Source organism: Meles meles, chromosome 5, assembly GCF_922984935.1.
Source record: "Meles meles chromosome 5, mMelMel3.1 paternal haplotype, whole genome shotgun sequence".
In the NCBI taxonomy this organism is placed as follows: Eukaryota; Metazoa; Chordata; class Mammalia; order Carnivora; family Mustelidae; genus Meles; species Meles meles.
Genome location: NC_060070.1, coordinates 154,791,918 through 154,807,477, shown reverse-complemented (window position 1 = coordinate 154,807,477; position 15,560 = coordinate 154,791,918). Strand labels below are relative to the sequence as shown.

The following is a 15,560-nucleotide window of genomic DNA, read 5'->3' as shown; positions in this document are numbered from 1 at the left end:
CGCCTCGCGGCTCTGGGGGCTCCGCGGGCGCGTCGGGGCGGCGAGTCCTGTCCCCGCGGCGGCAGGAGTGCGGAGCGACGGTGCGGGAGGACGACAGGCCGGGCTCCGGGGTCGGGGACGGCGGCTCCCTGCGGGACGTGAACCGCCGCTTCCCCGCCGCCCCGTCCCGCCGCCGCCCCGGCCCCCGGCCGCTGTCCCCAGGCTCGACCCGCTTCCTCCGGGCTCGACCGGCTGCGGGCGCCGCGGGAACCTGGACCGTGAGTCCCACCGCGTCCGCCGCGCCCGAGACCCGGCCCGACCCCGGCCTCCCGCGAGTGTCCGGCGGCCGCGGCTCCCGCGAGGGCGAGTGGCCCGTCCACGGGGACCCGGACCCGGCGGGCTCGGCCTCCCTCCGGGCTCGAGGCGTCTCTGCTCCTGGACACGGTGCGGCGGGGGGTCGGGAAGCGCCGCGTCCTCTGCGGTGACCTCGGATCCGCGGACCGTGTCGCCGCCCAGACACGCGACGTCCCCGCGCCAGACCCCGCCGTCGCTCCCGAACCACGCCGGCTGGTCGCACGGGCTGCCTCGGGGCGTCTGACCCCAAACGGGGACAGCGTCCCGCGGAACCCCCACGGAACCCCATCGCGGAACGGCTGGCGGCGCCCGCAGTGGCCCCAGACCGCAGGCCGCGTCCGCGACGTCGTCCCGCCCCGGTCCGCGTTGTCCTGCGGAGCCGCGCGGCGCGTCCGTAGCCGGGAACGGACGGACGTGCGGGCGCGGTCCCTCCCGGCCCAGTCTCCGGGCCGCCCCCCGTGTCCGCCCGACGGTGACCTGCGTCCGTCCTCGGTCGCTTTCCGCGGAGACAACAGAGGAACATCGACCCCTTCAGCCCCTTCGGGTGCGCGGTCTGGGCCGTCGCGGTCCTGCGGTCGCGCCTGTTCTCCGGGACGGAGCCCGCGCGCGAAACACCGGCTCCCGCCGTGCTGTCCCCGGCCGCAGCCCCGTCCAGCGTCGTGTCCCGACGCCCTCCGGGTGGGCGCTCCAGCGTCCGACCTCCCGAGCGGGGACGGCCCGCCCCGGCGGCTTCCGGGCGGTGCTGGGCCGAGTCAGAGCCCGCCCGTCTGGGCGCCCAACCGGGCCAACCGCGGCCGTTGGTCCGGCTCTGTCTGCGGCTTGGGTGGCTTCCCCGCTTCGGCTGCCGTGCGACGTGCTGCTCTGAACCCCGGCCCTTCTGCTTTCAGTTCGGGGCGCATAGGCTGCAGGGCAGTTCTGGGTTCAGTGTTGCCAGGAACCGCCAGTTTTCCCCACGAATGAGGCGCTTCCTTCATCCCTCCCAGGGCGGAGCGAGACAGCCGCTGGCGGACCCACCTCCCTTCTGTCCTTGTCCCCGCGGGGGACATGCGCGTGCTTTCTGGGTTTACCTCTGGGAACACCGCTGCTCGATCATTCCCGCACATGCGTGTTGGTCTGTCTGAACCCGTGTCGCCTGGTGCGGGACGCATCCAGGAGGGCAGTTGTTGAACACCTGGTAGTTCTGCGTTCATCTCTTCGCGCGAATGAGAAACTGTTCGTCCCCAGACAGCAGCACTTTCCACAAGCCGGGTGTAAGGGTTTCAGTTTCTCAACATCCTTGTACTATCTTTAGTTTTCTTGATCATAGTGATTCTGTGTACAAGGACATCCAGCTGGTTTGAATCCTCATTTCCGTGAAGACTAGTGATGTTTAACATCTTCCCGTGTGCTGTTCACCCTCTGTATGACTTTTCTGGAGAGGGGTCTATCCGAGTCCTTCATCCACTTTAAAAATGGGGTTGTCTTTTTGTTGAGGACCTGGAAGAGCCCTTTACATATTCTGGGCAACAGTCTCCTATTACAGACAGAATGTGCAAATATTTCCTTCCATTCTGGGGGCTGTCTTTCCACTTTCTGGGTAGTATCTTCTGATGTACAAACATTTAAAAAATTTTTTACATTTCTTTTCTAAGAGTGAGTGAGAGAGACTGTGTGAGAGGACAGGGGCAGAGGGAGAAGGAAAGAATCTTAAGCAGGCCCCACACTTAGTGTAGAGCCTGACATAGGGCTCGATCTGGTGACCCTGAGATCATGATGTGAGCCAAAATGAAGAGTCAGACAGTTAACCAACTGTCAATTTTTTAAAAAATTTATTTATTTATTTTTTCAGCGTAACAGTGTTCATTGTTTTTGCACCACACCCAGTGCTCCATGCAATACGTGCCCTCCCTATTACCCACCACCTGGTTCCCCAACCTCCCACCCCTCCCCCTGCCCCTTCTAGACCCTCAGGTTGTTTTTCAGAGTCCATAGTCTTATGGTTCATCTCCCCTTCCAGTTTCCTCAACTCCCTTCTCCTCTCCATCTCCCAACATGGACAGGACTGGAAGAGATTATGCTGAGTGAAATAAGTCAAGCAGAGAGAGTCAAGTATCATATGGTTTCACTTATTTGTGGACCAACTGTCAATTTTTAATTTTGAGGATATTATTTTATCTATTTTTTTCTTTCCCTTCTTATGCGTTGGTGTCAGATAGAAAAGCATTGCTAAATCCAAGGTTATGAAGATGTTTCCCCATTTGTTTCTTCTAGGATTTATAATGTTAACTTGTTTTGAGTTAGTGTTTATATGTGGTGTGAGATGAGGGCCCAGTTCCTTTCCTCCATACATGCGTAGCTGATTGTCTGACACCCTTTGTTGAAAAGACCATTCCATCCCCCCAGTGTAATGTTGTCCATCCTCGTCAAAATTCAGAGGACCATAGATGAAGGGTTTTATTTCAGGGCAGTTAAATCCCACTGATCTGTATGCATACTTAAAAAAAACCATTTATTTAAAAATTTTTATAAATTTCATTTCAGGGTGTGGGCATACCTTTATGACAGTATCACAATGTTTTATTTACTGTTGCTTTGTATTAAGATTTGAACCTTGGAAGTATGACCTCTCACCTTTGATTTTCTTTTCCAAGATGGTTTTGGTTATCTTGTGGTTCCTTAAAATTCCATTTGACTATTAGGATTAGCTTGTGCATTTCTTCCCAAAGGTGAAATTTCTTGGGAGCACATTGAATTTCCACATCGCATTGTGTACTGTGGCCGTCTTGTCAGTAGTATGTCTTTCCATCACCAGGGGGTGTCCTCAGATTGATTTAGGTTTCCGTTGCTTGCTTTCAGCAATGTTTTGTAACTTTCGGTGTACAAGACGTACATGTTCATACATCTATTCCTAAGTATTTGGTCAATGTTGATGTTCCCTAAAATGGATTTTTTAAAAAATTCCTTTTTGGTTGGTTCATTGCTAGTGTGTACAAATGAGAGATTTCTGTGTATTGATATTTAGTCCTGTAACTTTGCGGAATTAGGGAACTGGCTATGATCATTTTTTGTTGATTCTTAAGGAAGCTCTCTGTATAAGATGCTGCCATCTCTGGTCTCTGAATAGATAGAGTTCTACTGTTTCCTTTCACATGTGGATTCCCTATTTCCTGCCTTACTGTTCTGGGCAGAGCTTTCAGTACAATACTAAGCAAGGAGTGGAAGCCAGCATGACGGACTTGTTCGTGATTTCAGAGTAGAGCTGTAGCCCTCAGAATTGAGCGTGACGTCTGATTCGGGTTAGTGGAGTTAGCGTTAGGGCTTAGGATGAGGGTCTCCCTGTCCTCCACTGTACAGAGCCCATTCTTCTCTGGTAACCAGAGTGATCTCTTCGGAACATAACCTTTGAGCCTTTCCGTGATCTGCTCCCCAGCTGCCTGTCTGCCAGCCTCGACTCTCCCACGGTATTCCCCCTCCCCCGTGGGCCTCCCAAGTGTGTGGTCATCCCACAGGTGCCTTGGGCCTGGGCCTGACTCTAAGCCTTGACGTTCTCTCTGCCCTCTGCCAGGAGCACTCGCCTCTCCCCCTGTTTGCTGTCTGGCTTGTTCCCCCATTGGCTTGACCTGGACTTGCCCCCCGTTCACCTGACTCGTGTCCACTGGGTGTGTGTGGCCTTATCCCCTGTTTAAATGTAGTGCCCACTTTCCTGTGTGAGCAATTTACTAACCTGCCAGGAATGGGGCAGGCACAGGGAAGTAGCCTTAGTGCCTGTGTGAAAAAATCAGTCTCAAGGCACCTGGGTGGCTGTCATTAAGCATCTGCCTTCGGATCAGGCCATGATCTTGGGGTCCTCAGATCGAACCCCACCGTGTTGGGCTCCCTGCTCAGTGGGGAGCATGCTTCTTCCTCTCCCACTCGCCCTGCTTGTGTTCCCTCTCTCACTGTGTCTCTCTCTGTCAAATAAATAAAACTTTAAAAAGTCAGTCTCAGAGGGGCTCACCACCCTTGCTGACAATGGGGGACCTGCTGTCCCCACAGGTAGTCTCCTCAGAGAGACAAGACTTCCACCTTCTTGGGGTTGGGGAGATGTAGACCTGGACCTGAAAGCGTCCACGCTTGGATTCATGGCTATGGCCTAAGCAAGCCCCCTCTTCTTCCAGCGGTCCTCTTTCCCCTTCCGTGCCCATGGGCTGGACCTGGTTTCTGATCTGGGGGAGTTCGAGGGTGGCCCTAGGAATAGCACTGGTTGACTGATGGACCTTGTCAGCAAGAGGCCCCGTAGCCTTCACGGGAGGATCCTATGGCAGTGGAGGCAGCTCTGTGGGGCCGGCGACTGCCCACTCCAAGCAAAGTGGGGCAGGAGGCCAGCCCTGCTGATTCTAGCCAGTCTGTAGGCCATAGAAAGGAGGGCTGTGCCCAAAGGTGCTCCACTCCTGGCCGGTGGGGACAGGATCTGCAGGGGCTCGGCCAGGGGAGGGCACCTGCAGGGTTTGCCTGGGAGCTCGGCACAGGGGGAGGGTTCCTGGTTCCAGCATGCTGGCTGTAGGGTTGGTTTCCTGCCTCTGAAGCCTCAGGCTCCTCTTTGCATGATGGGGTGCTGATGGCCCCCATCTCTGGGAGCAGAAGGTAGGGAGGCCCCACGAGCACACTTGCTCAGGACAGGCTGGGAGAGCAGCTGTTGCTTACAGAGGCCCAGGGCCTGTCCCCTGAAGAAAGTGCACACGTCCATGGGCCCCAGCTCTGGGGTTCTGCTACCAGCCTCTGACGGTGACCCTCCTCTTGCCTTGTCCCTTGTCCCTGTAGATAGGTGGTCTTCCTAGACCTGTTCCTGCAGAGGGCACAGAAGCCCATCATTGTAGGACACAGGGTCACTTAGTAGGTCCTCACTGACCAGCGGGCTGCCAGGCCCATGTGCCCTGCTGGGAGGGTTGGAGGGTGGTGGTCCTCGAGGTCCCTGGCATCCCACACTGCAGGATGTCCATGCAGCACATGGAGGTGGTCATCTGCTTCTGTGAGCAGCGCTTCCTCTGTGAGCGGGATGGCCTGGTGTGTGCGGATGTGGACATGAAGTTCTGTGACCATGTGGACATGGAGATCCTGTCTCCCCCTTTGGCACCCTGCACCCCAGTTTCCACCAGCTGTCCCGTGAAGACTTCAGCTACCAGCGCAGGCCACTGTCCCATCCCCACATCCCTAGGGACCAGGGCAACATTTACTACACGGGGGCCTATTTTGGGGGATTGGCAGGGGCGGTTTACTGACTGACCTTGGCCTGTCACCAGGCGATGGGGGTCGACCTGGCCAATGGGATTGAGGTTGTGTGGCATGACGAGAGCCATTGAACAGGTACCTGCTGGGCCATAAGCCCACCAAGGTGCTATCCCTGGAGGACCTGTGTGACCCCCAGCGCTGGCTTCCCTCCCCCAACCCTTCATGAAGAAGCTGTGATTCGGGCCATGCCCAAGAATCAGCAGGACACCCGGGACTCCTGAGGGGCTGTCGGGTCTCCATTGGGGGTGCCGTCCTGAGCAGAGCTGTTGGAGCAGGTTCCTACTCCTGTCCCCTCGAGGGCAACCGTGGAGCCCAGCTCTGCACACCCGGGCACATCTAGGGCCCTCAGCTGCACCTGCACACAGGAGGCCCGCCTGGGGACACAAGGTCTTCTCTTTGTGGCCGCTATGTTCTGATAACTTCTGGGTCATCTGCAGCTGTGAACTGCTCCCGTTTTATGTCAGATGTTTTTCTGTGTCCAGGCTGAGCAACCATCTTTAAAAAGAACAATCAAATGAGAAGGTTTCCTCCCTGGTTCTAGACAGACAGTGTCTGGGGGGTGGGAGTGGTCCCGCAGTAGCCGGGGAGCCAGACTGGCCTCTGGCAGGGTCTTCCCTCCCAGTCCCTGTACCTTGTCATGGCCGTGGGGCTTCAGGGTCAGGGGTGTGCCGAGCCACCTATCAGACCCCCAGTCCCCTGACCGCCAGAGGCTTTGGCCGTGGCCACTAGCTCAGCCTCCAGGAGCACGGAGTCCTCTGGGATATGTATGGTTTCTGCCTTGGTTTTATTTTTTATTTATTTATTTATTTTTTTTTAATTTAAAAATTAAATTTAAATTCTTTATCTAACATATAGTACATCAGTAGATTTTAATGTGTTTGGTGATTCATTAGTTGCATGTAACACCCAGTGCTCATCACAGCATGTGCCCTCCTGAATACCCATCATCTGGCTACCCCACCACGTCACCCCCTCCCTTCTATACCCTCAGTTTGTTTCCTGGAGTCCAGAGTCTCTCATGGTTCGTCCCCCTCTCTGATTTCTTCCCATTCAGTTTTCCCTCCTTTCCCCTGTGCTCCACTCTATTCTTTATGTTCCATGTACGAGTGAAACCATGTGATAATTGTCTTTTTCTGCTTATTTCACTCAGCATAATCCCCTCCCATTCCATCCATGTCAGTGCAAATGGTGGGTATTCATCCCTTCTGATGGCTAAGGAATATTCCATTGTATACATGAATCATATCTTCTTTATCCATTCATCTGTTGAAGGGCATCTTGGCTCTTTCCACAGTGTGGCTATTGTGGCCATTGCTGCTATGAACATTGGGGTGCAGGTGGCAGTTCTCTTCACTACATCTGTATCACTGGGGCAAATATCCAGGAGTGCAATTTCTGGGGCATAGGGTAGCTCTACTTTCAACTTATTGAAGAGCCTCCATACTGTTCTCCAGAGTGGCTGCACCAGCTTGCATTCCCACCAACAGTGTATGAAGGTTCTTGTTTCTCTCCAATCCCACCAACACTTGTTGTCTCCTGTCTTGTTAATTTTAGCCATTCTGACTGGTATAAGGTGGATCTCATCATAGTTTTGATTTGTATTTCCCTCATGTTGAGGGATGTTGAGCCATTTTTTATGTGTCTGGTGGCCATTTGGATGTCTTCTTTGGAGAAATATCTGTTCATGTCTTCTGCTTATTTCTTGATTGGATTATTTTGTTCTGTGGGTGTGGAGTTTGATAAGTTCTTTCTAGATTTTGGATACTAGCCCTTTATCTGATATGTCATTTCCAAATATCTTCTCTCATTCTGTTGGTTGTCTTTTGGTTTTGTTGACCATTTCCTTTGCTGTGCAAAAGCTTTCAGTATTGATGAAATCCCAACAGTTCATTCTTGCTTTTGTTTCCCTTGTCTTTAGAGACGTGTCTAGCCAGAAATTGCCGTGGCTGAGGTCAAAGAAGTTGCTGCCTCCATTCTCCTCAAGGATTTGGATGGATTCATGTCTCACCTTGAGGTCTTTCATCCATTTGGAGTCTATTTTTGTGTATGGTATAAGGAAATGGTCCAGTTTCATTCTTCTGCATGTGACTGTCCCGTGTTCCCAGCACCATTTATTGAAGAGACTGTCTTTTTTCCATTGGACATTCTTTCCTGCTTTGTTAAATTAGTTGACCATAAAGTTGAGGGTCCATTTCTGGGTTCTCTGTTCTGTTCTGCTGATCTGTGTCTGATTTTGTGCTGATACCATACTGTATTGATGATTACCGCCTTGTAATACAGCTTATGGTCACCTGCCTTGGTTTTAAATGGCGATTTCTGTGCTGGCACTTGTGAAATGTGGGCGCTCACTCAGTCTGGATGCACGTCTCATTGGGATTCCCCGGTGCCCACCGGTGGGTCTGCACTTGTGCCCTCACCTGCCTGCACGGCGTCTTAGCGAGCATTCACTGAGTGCCTGCTGTGAGCTCCAACAAGGCGCAGAGTGTGAGAGTGAGAACTAAGATACAGGATCCCTGTCCTCCTGGGACTTGGGATGGCCGCGTCCTCCTGCCTCACCCCGTCCTCCTGCCTCACCTCTTTCCTATTGTGCTGGAACTGATGTACAATGGATACTGTTAAGCACGTTTCAGGGTCCAATTCAGTGGCGATAAATACACTCACTGTTCTGCACCTGCCACCTCTGTCCATCACCGCCACTTCTTCATCATCCCAAGCTGAACCTCTGCCCACGAGACCCGAATCCCCATTCCCCCTCCCCAGCTGCGGCCGCAGCAGCTCCTTCCACCTCTATGAGCTGGCGCGCTCTCTGTCCCTCACTAGTGGGCTCCTCCAGTATCAGTCCTTTAGGGACTGGCTTATTTCATGGAGCACAGTGGCTCAAGTTCTGTCCGCATGAGCCTGGACCTGACACGCCTTTCCCCCAAAGGAATGGCTCAGCCCTTTCCTGTCTAAGCCGAGCCTCCTCAGCCCCCTCTGCTCCCCTCATTTTCCTCCTGAGCCTGAAGATGATCCCATCCAATCTGCAGCTTTGAAGACCAGTTCAGCCCAGATGCAGGAACACACCCCGGGGATCTTGGCCTCATCTACCCCATCTGTCCTGTGCACTTCAGGTGCCTACACCCCCCCCCCCCACCAGCTGGCCACCTGTTCCTCTCACAGATGTCCCCATCTCAGGAGAGGGAAACACCTCGTCCAGGCCCTTGGATTCCTCTGTGACTTGCTGCTTTCCACCAACTCGCCCAGTAGTGAGATGGCTACTGGAGGACATTCGGGGTCCAAACCATTTAAAGGCATATGTGAGTCTCTGCTAGGACAGTGGATAAGAGTTGGGGCAAATGGAAACCAAATAGAATCACAGGAAGAAAGGCTGAGTGATGAGGAGCTTTAGGGAAGAAGGGCCTGGAAGCTCGGACCTATTCCCGAGCCCCTGGGACACTGCATGTGTGGGCTGGGTGCCTGCTCAGGGCCGACCTGAGAAAGCCCTAGGCTCTGCCCTCTGGTGATTGTCAGACTCGGCAATAGGAAGTGAAGGCCAAGGCAGAGTGCTAAGAGGTCTGGCTGGTGCTGAAGGTGCATCCTGACACCACGCACCCAGAGCCCTCCTCCCCATCTGCAAGGACCAGAAGTTTTTTCTTTTTTCTTTTTCCCCAGAAGGAGGGCAGTTTCCAGATGTTTAAGGAAGTCTCACCCAGTTGACAGTTGACCACTACTTTCACAGACCAGACCCTTCTCTGGGCACACACGACAAGGGATACAGATTTGACAAAATCAGTTGAGAACTGTCACGAAGCCACAGCAGAACTGCAGCGAGAGGAGTGGCGGCGGCGGCGGTGAACCCTGGGGAGGGGCAGGACTGGGATTTGACTTGCTACATTGCACTGTCCACAGTGTCCCAGATCCAAAGGCAGAGAGACGAGTGGTGGTGACACGGGAAAGGAATGTATTTCAGTGCAGCTGACACCAGAAGGCCGAGGACTGGCATGGTCTCAGGGTGCTGAAAACACTCCCGGGCTTTTATATGAGGAAAATCTAGGACAAAGCTCGGTGGGCAGGTGCAGGGGGTCAGTAAAGTTTCATTCAATCATTGTCTTAGGGTCCATCATGCAGGGTCTTGCTGGTGTCAGGCAGTGGTTATTGCTTGAGGGGTTTGGTGCCTGCCGGGTCCTTGACTTGAGTTGACAGATGAGCCGGAAGGAGGGACGTCACCAGTTCAGAAGTACAGATGAAGGTCAGAGTGCAGGTGCGTAAAGGCCCCTTTCCCTCTGAGCGCAGGGGAGCTCTGAGCCTCTGCTACACACCTTGCCCGCTCGTCGCTCCCAGCTGCTGGTCCTGAGTTCTGCCTTTTTAATGAACGGGTCATCTAGTAAGTAATGTGTCTCCCTGTGTTCCACGAGCCACTCAAGCAGACTATTCGAACTTGAGGAGGAGGCTGTGGGGCCTTCCAGTCTGTAGCCGTAGCTCGGAAACACGGGTGACCCCTCTGCCCAGCCCCTGGTCACCAGGAAGTTAACAGCACAGGGGTTCAGCGGCCACACAGCACAGAACACAGACTGGACAAAGTTAGTTCAGAAAATCCACTAAGCCAACAGCAGCAAACACAATGAGCAGCAATAATGAAGCCTGGGGTGGGGAAGGTCTGATATTCGGGATGCTTCCGTGATAATATTCATCATCACACCCTGGACTTGTCAGTGGGGCCACGTCCCCCGGCTGGGGGTCAGGGAGCTTCCTACATGTTCCACCTGACTCTCCCGGGCTCCCCCAGCCATGCACAGCCCTGTGCTGCTTCCCAGCAGAGAGTGGCTTTGACCAAGGTCAGAAAGACGGGATGGGTTTTCCTGACTCCGCCTGCCACCACCCCCCACCCGGGGCTGCAAGAGAGACTCCTCTTAAGGTCCCTGCTGGGTCTGGTAACTGGCAAAGACAGAGGAACAGGAGAGAAGCTGGCAGAGTGTATTGACTTTTCCGGTGGGAGCCTCACAGGAACGTGGACCAGCAGAGGCGGCTGGAGTAGACAGTTCTTCCACGTTTTAGGCAAAGAAGCAATCAATGTGTGATGAATTGAGACACAGGGGTTTGAGCTAGGGTTGGTAAATGGTAAAAAAGTAATTAGGAAGATAAAGGTTGGTTTAACCAGGTTTGTTCCTACAGCCTTTGTGGCCCTAAATTCCTTGACTCTGGTGATCAGCACGTCCTCCCTGTGGTCTGGGGAGAGAAGGTCCCCATGGGAGTATTCCGACCTACTTCAGGGAAGGAGGGCTGATGGCTGGTTATCAGAGGGATCTTCCTGCTTCTGCTCTATGGAAAATTCTTTCAGTTTCTGTATTTAATTTGTCAAGGTGCCGTAATGGGGCAGTGTGTCCTGACGCTCACTGGCCGGGTGCTGTACTCCGTCTCCTCCTAGTGTCCAGGACACTGGATGCGCTGCTGTGGAGATGACCCAGCCATGGGGCAGTCCCTCGTCCAGGGAGGCACCTGCCTCCAGGGGAGGGTTGCCTACTCCCGCCGGGCTCTGTTGCGAAGGGTGGCCGCCCCTCCTCCAGGACATTGGGTGAGAGTGTGCGGATCTTACTTTGAGAAACTGACTTTATTTCCTGCAAATGTCTACCCGGTAGTGGGATCATACAGGAGTTCTGTTTTTAGTATTTGGGAGAAACTCCATACTTTTCCCAGCATGGCTGTGCCAACCAAGGTCAATTCTGGATGGTTTTACCTATAAACCAGAGATTTTTTAAGAACCTCTCCAGCAGAGAGCATGAGGAGAACATTTTCAAGGCCTCGCACAGTATACTAACCATAGGAACAAACTGGTAACTCAGGAACTATTGAAATGCAGAACTGCTTCTCCTTCGTTCATCTCTGGCTAGTGTGCTGGTCTGTGGCCCAATTCCACCTCAGGCAGCTGGAAGGCTGACCTCCCAGGTCGGCTGCCACTGAGATGGCTCCTGTTTCCAGAAATTCTTTGAGGTGTGGATGGGTTTCCCCACCTGTGCACAGATCGAGTTGGCGACCTCTGACAGTAGAGCCGTGGGTCCTCCCGGCTTGGTCCCTCCCCCATCCCCCAGCGGAGCCATCATACTGAGGGTTTGGGGTATGGGAGCTGCCCCCAGGCAAAACCACCCGAGATTCCCACTGTCCCTAGCTGACCTTCAGGTGCTCTTCAGGTACTCCTGTGCCTCTGGGGTCTTCCTGGGACCCTGACCTGGCTGTTTCCAGACAGCTCGCCCAGCGGCACCCTCACTTTCTGGGAGGGGATTAGCTGGAATCCGCAGTGTGTCCTGCTGCCCCACCTGGATCTCTGTTTGAAGGCACATTGTCTGGGCCGTCTGAGGACCCGAGACCGTGGGTCTGTGGCCTGGAGGGCTTCTGAGCAGAGCTGATGGGATGGGAGGGTTGCAAGGCACAGAGGCAAGTTTCCAGAAAGCTGTCTGGGGTCCCCAGCATCCTACTGTTTTTGAATCAAAATCGAGATCGTTAAAATGCCAGCAATGTTAGAGTGTGGGCCAGAAAATCATGTCTCTGTGCACCCAACACCACCTCAACTCCTGGCCATTTCTTGCGCATGAGCTGAGTACCAAGGATTGGCAGTTGGAGCTTGAGGGGAGGTCCTGGGCCAGACTTTGTGTTTGGGGACACAGACCATCCCGAGAAGCTTGTGCTGAGCCTCAGGAGGGGGCCTGTGTGGAGACCCCAGCTACAGATACCGTCCGCTGATGCCCACACACCCCCCCCATCTGCCCTAGTGCACCTGCTGCTGGGGGAGCCCCTGCCCCCTCCTCTCTGCCTGAGGGCTCTCTCCTGCACCAGCTGTGCCCTTCCCTTGCCAGTCGCTGCCAGCCTGCTGCCTGGGAGGGTGGATACTTGATGACATCCAGCCTTGGGGACAGAGCCAGTGCGGGTGGGACGTGGTCTCCCAGCAGGCCTGAGCGCCAGACCCCTGCGGTGGTCACTCTCCTCCTGGGGGCTTGCTGTGCCACATCCTTCCTCAGGCTCTGGGCCCAACTCCTCCTCTGCTCGGGGACCACTCTTGGCCCAGGTTCCACACACTGGGACTGGGAGCAGATCGTCTGGACCTTCTGGACTCGCGCTTCCATGCCCATGATGTGGGCACAGGCAGGCTGCACAGACTCATCAGAGGAGACCCAGTGCAGGGAGATGCCAGGTGACCCCAGAGGGAGCGCACAGGTCTTGCACAAAACATGGGACTCGTGGAGCCCAGTGTAGGGTGTGGGCACCCAGCCAAGGGGCGTGGGGAATCCTGGTGAGGGTGGCCCTGGTGGGGGGAGGGGACACTACAGAAGTGTCGCAGAAAAGGCAGGAGACAAGACGACAGGACAGAGCTTCCCACAGAGGTAGATGGAAGAGTCAGAGGATCACAGAGGCCCTTGGGAAAACTCGGAGGCCCTGGAGATGTTGGCTGAAATGCTGTTGTTTGGTCAGAAAAGTGGTGTCACAAACACCCCGTCGACACCGGCTGATTTACTCTTCGTTGCTTCTAGGAATCGGGGTGTACAGGCCATTAACTCTCACACTGCATGAAGTCTAGGATATATTTATTTTTCATCCCTTTTCAGGACTAGGTTTTTCTAGAGGGAGTGTTAAGCATGGGTCTCTCCGTTCTTTTCTTTGTGCAACTGGCCTCTGTTTTCAGGAGCAGATTCCTGGTGCTCATCAGCCCTGAGGACTGCCTCCTGTCACCTCCCACAGTGGACCTGACCCCGTGGTTTGGGGGCTGCTCACTGATGAAGCCCCAGTCCTCAGTACAGAGCAGAGACACCCCAGATCTTCTGCTGAATGGAGGAGGGAGGGGAAGGAGGGAAGGAGGGAAAAGAGGGAAGGAAAGAGGAGGAAGGGAGGGGAAGGAGGGAGGAGGGACGAGAGGAAGGCAGGGAGGGTGACAGAGTGGGGGAGGGAAGGATGGGGAGGAGGGGAAGGGGGAGAAAGAAATGGGAGTGAATAAATGAGGCAGGAAAGGAGGGAGTGAAAGCACAGAAGTCGGGTCCGTACAACAGGAGCCATTGTTTGGGGTGCGGTCCGAGGGCATCACAGCCTGGGCTCTGGATGGTGGCTCGGGGCACCTCCATCTGCCCTCCCAGTGCTGACCCTCCTTCCTGGCCCTGCTGTCCCCTGGATCCCCTCCAGCTCCTCAAACAATTCTGAATGTTCCCGGGAGCAGGGTGGTGGTTATGGGGGGGGGGTCTCAGGAGGGGTTTCCTGGATCCTGTGCCCGGATGACACTGGGACAGTAGCTACAGGACATTCTGTCATGAGGACTGGGACCGTGGATCCCATCCATCTCCTTGGGCATTAGCGTCGTTCCATCTGCTGCTCTCTCCACCACCGCCATGCTGCACACTCCTGACATTGCATCTGTGAAAACTCATGCCAGAGTTTCTGGGGCTGAGTTTGAGGCCGAGCACTGCTAGGTGATGGGTGCCCCCGCACACTGCTCTCCCAGGCAGGGGTGCCCGTCACCCTTCTCTCCAGGGGACCTGCATTGGACCTCTGGTTCTTCACATTCTCCCCAGGGCTGCCGGTCCCCAGACCAGACACCTGCCACTCTGAGGGGGACAAGTCCTGCCTCCATAGGGATTCCTTTGCCAGAGTCCTTCCCCGGGAGCTCCTGGGTCTCAGACATATACTCCCCGTGTGCCTAACCTCCCCGCTGGACTGGCACGCATTTGATCTCTGTCCCTGTGAAACCCCGTGACTTGGAGTCTGTTTGGAGCAGAGTCAGGGGAAACTTTTCTCTGGCCTTGGATTGTGAGCAATGCGTTTGCCCTCTGTGGTATGTCTCCCAGCTTTCTGCATTTTCCGGTTTTCTATGTGGGCCACAGGAGGAGCCAGCCGTGTCCTGTCTGGGGTCAAGCTGTGGTGTCCCAGCAGGAACAGGGGTCTTAAAGCCTGAGATTGTGCTCATAGTTCCTAAGGGGGCCTCTGTGATTACATCTCATCTCTAATCCATTGGGTCTCAATATCGAATAAGGGAAATTCTATGTCACATAAACACAGAAAAAGTCGAGTCCCCTTTGAAAATAGGTGGGCAGACACAAAGGCACATATTGTGCGATTACACATACAAAAACATCCAGAACAGGCAAAGGAACAGAGAGAGAAAGCAGCTTGGGAGTCGCGAGAGGCCGGGCTGGAAGAGAAAGGCGCAGGGAGGGCTTTGGGTTCAGGGTCTCCTTCAGGGAAGGAGATGTTCTCCTGCTGCTGCGATGTTCTGCGGTGTGGTAGCACAGCGTTGGGAGTGTGCTTAACGCTTGTCATGTGTTCAAGTGAAAACAAGTAATTTTATTGAAAACAAATAGTAAGCAGTATACAGAACATGGAGAGAGAAAATAACAGTTATGTACCAGAGAAAGAATGTACAGGTAGAGGACAAAACATTCCTGCGGGCCGTCGGTTCCGGGGAAAGAACAAGGGACAGTTGTACAAGGAGCAGGACTGCGTCTCAGAATGTGGCTCTGGGAGCCCCGCAGGAGTGGGGCAGGGGTTGGGATGGGGCAGGCACAGGAGCAGGGACAGATGGAAGGTCAGAAGTACAGGCCAGGGCAGCGGAGGGGGGAGTGGCTCTGGCTGGGCGGGGACAGGAGCAGGAACTAGAGCAGGGGCTGGGGCAGGGGCAGCCGCCAGCTCCTCTGGGACAGCGTCTCTCCGTGGGCAGGTTCCTGGCCCCTGCTGGCTCCCGGTCTCCTGCTGAAGTCTCTTCAGGTACCATCCCTGCCTCTGGAGCTGCGGGTGAAGTTGGGGCTGGCTCTGGCTCTTCAGAGCTAGACCCGGGTAACCAGTCCCCACATTCTGGAGACAGCCCCCTGCCCAGCTCATTTCGTTGGAGATCCTGGAACGAAGAACACGTTTGCCTTCCTTTGCGGAGACAGAGCTCAGCCCAGGGCCTCCCAGAGAAGCTACAGCCAGGAAGGAAGCCTCACCAGGACATCTCCCCAATGGCAGTGCTCCCGCTGGGTGCTCTGAGC

General features: G+C 54.8%; 1 pseudogene; it reads left to right on the top strand.

Annotated features, from left to right (window-relative positions):
• The first annotated feature begins 1,535 nt into the window (after positions 1 to 1,535).
• On the top strand, positions 1,536 to 5,801 carry LOC123942283 (annotated as a pseudogene).
• The last annotated feature ends 9,759 nt before the right edge of the window (positions 5,802 to 15,560 follow it).